This window comes from Haplochromis burtoni, unplaced genomic scaffold (genome assembly GCF_018398535.1).
Source record: "Haplochromis burtoni strain Fernald_Lab_line unplaced genomic scaffold, NCSU_Asbu1 Contig_1814, whole genome shotgun sequence".
Taxonomy (NCBI): Eukaryota; Metazoa; Chordata; class Actinopteri; order Cichliformes; family Cichlidae; genus Haplochromis; species Haplochromis burtoni.
The window spans coordinates 13,146-19,047 of record NW_024584175.1 but is presented as its reverse complement, the minus strand read 5'-3'; the positions used below and the strand labels follow the sequence as shown (position 1 = coordinate 19,047).

The following is a 5,902-nucleotide window of genomic DNA, read 5'->3' as shown; positions in this document are numbered from 1 at the left end:
GTGGCTGACTAAATACTTTTTTGCCCCACTGTATTTGGGATGCAGTTAGTAAGTCCCTGTCTAAAAGGATTCAGTGAGGTTATCTAGTCTAAATTTTTCTTATTCTTTTTTGAAATGACATCATATTGCTGGTAGTAGAAACTTAATGTGACACTAGAGGTTCTGCTATCAGCAATAACAAAAATGGGGAACTGACTGGACTGACAAAAGCTTGACTGACTTGACGCCAAAACGCAAGATTGCACCTACTCCACCCAGACGGTGACAAAAGGGTGGATGTAGGTATGTATGTTTTGTTTTTTTGTTTTTTTGTTTTACAGGAGCAGGAAGATGACAGCAACATCCTAGGTTCGCATGGGCTTGTGAGCCATGCAAACTTAACCTTTTAGTGTTCACTTTCTGTATTCAACAGCAGTATGTTATTTGTGACATTGAGTTGCCAACAATGCAAAGATCACAGTGAGAGAGTGGGTATACAGATGTAAAATGTGTTAATACCAACATTACTTCCTTCCTCTTTCACAGCAGCAGGAGGGATTCACATCAGGACATGCCACTGGCTAATGCTTTTTCTAACACAGGTTTACAGGCCTGGAGCGGAACTACTCCAGAGGAGAATTTCTGATGTCGTTTGAGAAATAATATCATTAATGTTTTTTCTTTTTATTCTTCTAGTTCTGGTGAGTTGACACATGGGGGAAACCATGTGTCAAAAGAGGGAGTCCATGTTTAATATGAAACAATAGCTTCCAGTCTATGATTTTACTGAAATTTGGGTGATTAGCAATCCAAGTATAAGTAAAACCTCTACAGGGGGTACATCCATGTTCAGATAAGGTTATGGTGACCCACAAGTAAAGAGCTCACTGAACAAAAGTAAAATGTGCTTTGATGATGGTTCATATGTTTCCAAATGGTTAGAAGGTTTTTTTTGCAGAGAACAAGTGGGATGCAAAGGCGTAGTTGATAGCACAGATAGCGGTATAGTGTGGAAGCAGATTTTCATTTTTAGGTGTTTGTTGACCAACTATTAATCATGTGCATCATCACATGAGCCAAGGTGTGAAAAAGGCATGGGTCTTTACCATCCAGAGGCTTCTGGTAATACTACTCAGATCTTGTGAGGACTTATCTTGTGAACTACTGAGGTCACCTGATGCAAGGTGTGAGTGGGGGTTGAGGAGCCTGGGAAGTGGCATCAGACAGATCGCTTGAAAGAGGACATAAAAAAAAATTCCCCTCTTGCCCTATATGGGCAGTCTTTATCTTTCAAGCTTGAGCCCTCTACCACAGTGTCCTGTGCAGTATCTTGAGGGTTGTGCAGAGTAACTTTGCTGTTCCTAGGACTGTGCTCTTCTGGACAGAGATCTCAGATCTTGTTCCTGGGATCTGCTGGAGCCATTTGCCCGGCTTGGTGATCACTGCCCCATGTGCTCAATTACCGCGGAGACCATTGTTGCCTACACCGTCTACATTTTCTCGAGCTCCTCTCTCCACCCTTGGTACCTCTTGAGTTTGTGTGCTCTTTTTTTTGTTGCTGTTGCTATCACTTGGTAACTACATCTATCACTAAGGCCACCTTCCTCTGCTTGTCCACGAGTACTATGCCAGGGACATCTGAGCTTTCAGAGAATTCATGTGTCATTTCAAGTTTCATATGTTATTTTTGCTTCTCTACCAGTACTATATCAGGTTGGTTAGCCATCGCCAGTTTGTCTGTCTGTTTCTTGAAGTCCCACAGGATCTTAACTTGGTCATTCTCAACCACGCTAAGGCACATGTCCCATTTTCACCTCTGGCATTCCAGGCTAACTTGGCATAGATTTTCCTGTATACTGTCCCAGCCACTTGGTTATGGTGTTCCATGTATGACCTGCTTGCTAGCAATTTAAAAAAAAGGTTAAATAACTAAAAGAAAAACAGAAAACTTTAACTAAACTAAAACTAACTGTGGGATGCCAATCTGCTGGCGGTTTATCGGAGGAGGATACAACATCCTAAAGACTCCAGAAACCTGGTACACCAAGAGTTACCACCTGTGACTTTTCCCGGTTCGGCACACACGTCAGCCAAACTTTTTAGCTGTCTGCGCACCCTTGTCTTAATTAAAATCAATTTTAGCTTGAATAAAGCAATTCATTAAATCCTGAATTGATTTTTAAATATAAATGTATTTAGCCAGAAACACCAGAATCTCAGGTTAAAGCTCACAAAACTATTTCAACAACCACCAAACAGCTAAAAGAGCAAATGAGAGCAGGTAAACGGATTCCGCACAAAGACGTAAACACAAAGCACAGATCGTTCACCCAAGAGCACATACACAGACTGTCAGAGTGATTTGGTTAAAAGTTGTGATTGTTGTGTTTAAATTTGTAAACCTTGTTTTAAACTGCATGGTCAAATGCATTTTTCTGTTTCTATTCACCTCCCCTACATGTAGAATGGCGGGGGAAGCTATAGTGTTTAACTGCAGACACATTCCATTTAAGATTCTGGTTTCCTTCTTTGGTAAGGAATGTTTACTTCCTGCCACTTATGGGCTCACCTGTGTTTGTATATGGTGGTCCATTAAAGGAGTTGAGCCATATACAGGAGTGAGGGGAGATGACCCTTTTATGACCAGCAGGAAGTCATGTATACACACACACACACACACACACACACACACACACACACACACACACACACACACACATGCTCGCACATGTATGCACACACACACAGTGCTTTAACTTTTATGACACCATATGGGGTTTTACAATGGGGGTGCTTGTGTGTTCACTGACTAAAGGCTGCGAGGGGACACTGGTTTTTTGGTGTTGTTTGAGTGCAGGTGCAGAGCTTGCTGCTCTGTGATTCCGACCGGGCTCCCCTTGCAAGTTAAAATGGATTGATCTCTGATTGTCTTGCTTCGTTCACAGTGATAAGGCTCTGAACCAGTGAGGACTGCGAGTGCACACCTAACAGAGACACACTGATAAACAAAGGAATGTTTACTTCCTGCCTTTATAGGCTCACCTGTGCTTGTATATGGTGGACCGTTAAAGGAGTTGAGCCATATACAGGGGTGAGGGGAGTTGACACACGTGCTCGCACATGCATATACACACACATACAGTGCCTTAGCTTACACACAACAGGGGTGTTACAATGGGGGGTTGTGTAACTGTTTGTCACTGAATAAAAGGCTGCAAGGGGACGCTGGTTTTTTGAAGTTGAATGGGATCAGGTGAGGAGCTTTCAGCTCCAAGAGCCAACCAGACTTCCCTTGAGCAGCAAGTAAAAACCGACTGAGAGGAATTGTCTTGCTTTGTTCACGGGAGTGAGTCTTTGAGTCAAGAGGCCTGCAAGCGCAGACCTAACATTTTCATTATTGTAACTATCAGAGGAAATGGAGCAATTTTGTATGTACTTTAAACTGAAACTATATTCTTAATAACCCTGAATGTATTTCTTATGCAAAATTTAAAGGGAAAATAAATATATTTTTAACTGAATAAAACCAACCTTACTTATGACTGAAATTTGCAGACACGAATAAACTTTCCAATCTGTTTAGTTTAAATGTTAGTAGTATTTACTGAAAAAATTACATTACTGAAGTACTGGATCAAAATTAAACAGTCTCACCACAGTTTAGTGTATCATATAAAACAGTGCTCTCTGTCTTGTAACTCCTCCTACATAACACTTATTTCAAATGACCCTCTTAGCTTTGAGCAGTCACACTATGATTTCTGCATCTTCGGTTTCAACTCCTTTCCTGACCCTTTCAGCAGAAGTAATTCATTCATCTGTCATTTATTTTTCATGGAAGTAACACAATGAACTGGATAATTAGTGCTACAATATCCTTGTTAGGTAAGAGAAATTTATGGCCTTCTATTCTGTCTGTTGTCTGAATTTATGCAAATAATGGACATATTAGTAGCATTTCAGTGAAAATTGCTTTTCTGCTAGCCACAGCACAGCAACATTTTTCAATAAAAAACATCTTTTAGTTCTAAAAACCAGCGGGGATGTTAAATTGATAAGTTAAATAATATCTTCTAGAAACGCTTTTGTGATTGTCATTTCCTCATATACATTTTACCTCCTGTGAATCACACTAGTTGCTGAAATGTGTGATTAGCTCAGTCAGGTCTTGACTGTCCTATGAGTTCATGCAGTCATCATATACACCTGCTTGTTTTTGTTTTACTGACACTGTACCCACTTTTGCAACAGGCATCTATTTTTTTGCATGCAAGACACATTGTCCTGGATTGGCCTTCCACTTGCATTTTTTAAAGTGCCATGGACAAGCAAATCTGTACAGGTTATTTTTTCATGTGAATAGTTGTTCAGCACCACAGTGTTGAGAACTTTCAAATGTCAGATGTTGATACTTTCAAGTGGTAATGAAAAAAACAATGTGGTTTAAAAAGATAGAATGAAAGTAACACAGGGCGTATGCAGTTTCATGCATGTGGTTATACTTAGAGGTGCTGCAAAAACATTGTTCTATAAAGTGGCTTTAAGTAAGAATAATGATGATGCTTTTTCTTCATTAATCGTCAGGGTTAAATATTGCTCTTGGTTTCAATATTGATCCCGTGGCTTGGAAGACCTTGAGGAGCTCTGCTGCTGGTTTTGGCTACCAGGTGGTTCAAAGACAATCAGAGTAAGTCAGAACATGCATTGATATGTTGAATATGGGTTTATAATTGCCTGTTTAAGATTACTGATATTTATTTATTTATTTATTTATTTATTTATTTATTTATTTATTTATTATTTGTTTAACAAAATTATCACCACTTATTCCTGACAGCATTAATAAAACAGGGATAAAATACTTGTTAACAGAGAACATATGTAGTTTATTTACTGTAACTACAGTTTGCTCTTTGGACATATCATTCTCATCATGGCATCATTTATTTCCTTAGTTTGCTCGTCAGTGCCCCATTTGAACAGTATTCACAAAATGGAAGAGGGAAAATATATATTTGCACCACTTCTCACCCAAGCTGCCAAAATATAAAATTTGAAGGTAGGTAACCATTCATCTATACATTTCTTTACAGGATTTCCTGAAACTCTGACAGTAAGTATTTTGCCTTCAAAGAAATAAACCACAGTGTCATGATCACTAGGTCTGGGAGGAAGTGTTTTGAGCTTTTCGAGAGCTCTTGGTTCATTTTGCTTTTTGGCATGCACAGTATTTGGGACTAAAAATTACAATATCGGTATTGTTTATGTTTGTTTTTTCCCTTGAGTTTCCTTGAGATTTTTCCCCCATGTTGTCCTTTGCCTTTCAGTGATCCCCTGATGTTCTCTATGCTCACTGTGTCATGTCTAGGTCTTCCCCCTGCTTGTTATGTTGATTGTATTCATATGTGTGTAGTTCCCCACCTGTTTCAGTTTCCCTCATTACCTCTTGTGTATATAATGTTAAGTCATTCTTTGTCCTTTGTTGTGTTGGACACATAGCTGTGTATCCCTTAGCTCTACTTTTCCGTTTCTTCACGGATATGTATTCCTAATGTTCTTTGGGTATTGGCAATACATAGGTTCTCTCTTTTTTATTAGATTTTTATTAATTTCCATACTTTTCAGCATTAAATGCTAACCTTCTCTTTTTTGACTTTAGTCTCCTGAATTCTGCTCTCGAGTCAGCAAAACACTCCACACTAAAATAAAGTAATAGTGAAACTTAATTCTATTTAGAATTCCTTCCTGTTGTATCATATGCACCATAATAATAGATGTCAAAATGTCTGATTTATGCTAGTTTCCAGCCTAGAGGAGATATTGCCCATGCTTAAGTGTTTTAATTTTAGTTATCAATTTCACAGTTGTTCTGTGTTTTTGTATTTTGGTTTGAATACAGCACCAAGATTTGCAGTCAACATGT

General features: G+C 38.9%; 1 long non-coding RNA gene across 1 annotated transcript; it reads left to right on the top strand.

The window, feature by feature from the left end:
* Positions 1-2,226: 2,226 nt before the first annotated feature.
* On the top strand, positions 2,227-5,902 carry LOC121813509. Its single transcript, XR_006053738.1, has 4 exons — positions 2,227-3,864; positions 4,564-4,666; positions 4,935-5,038; positions 5,879-5,902. It is a non-coding gene; the product is annotated as an uncharacterized LOC121813509 (long non-coding RNA).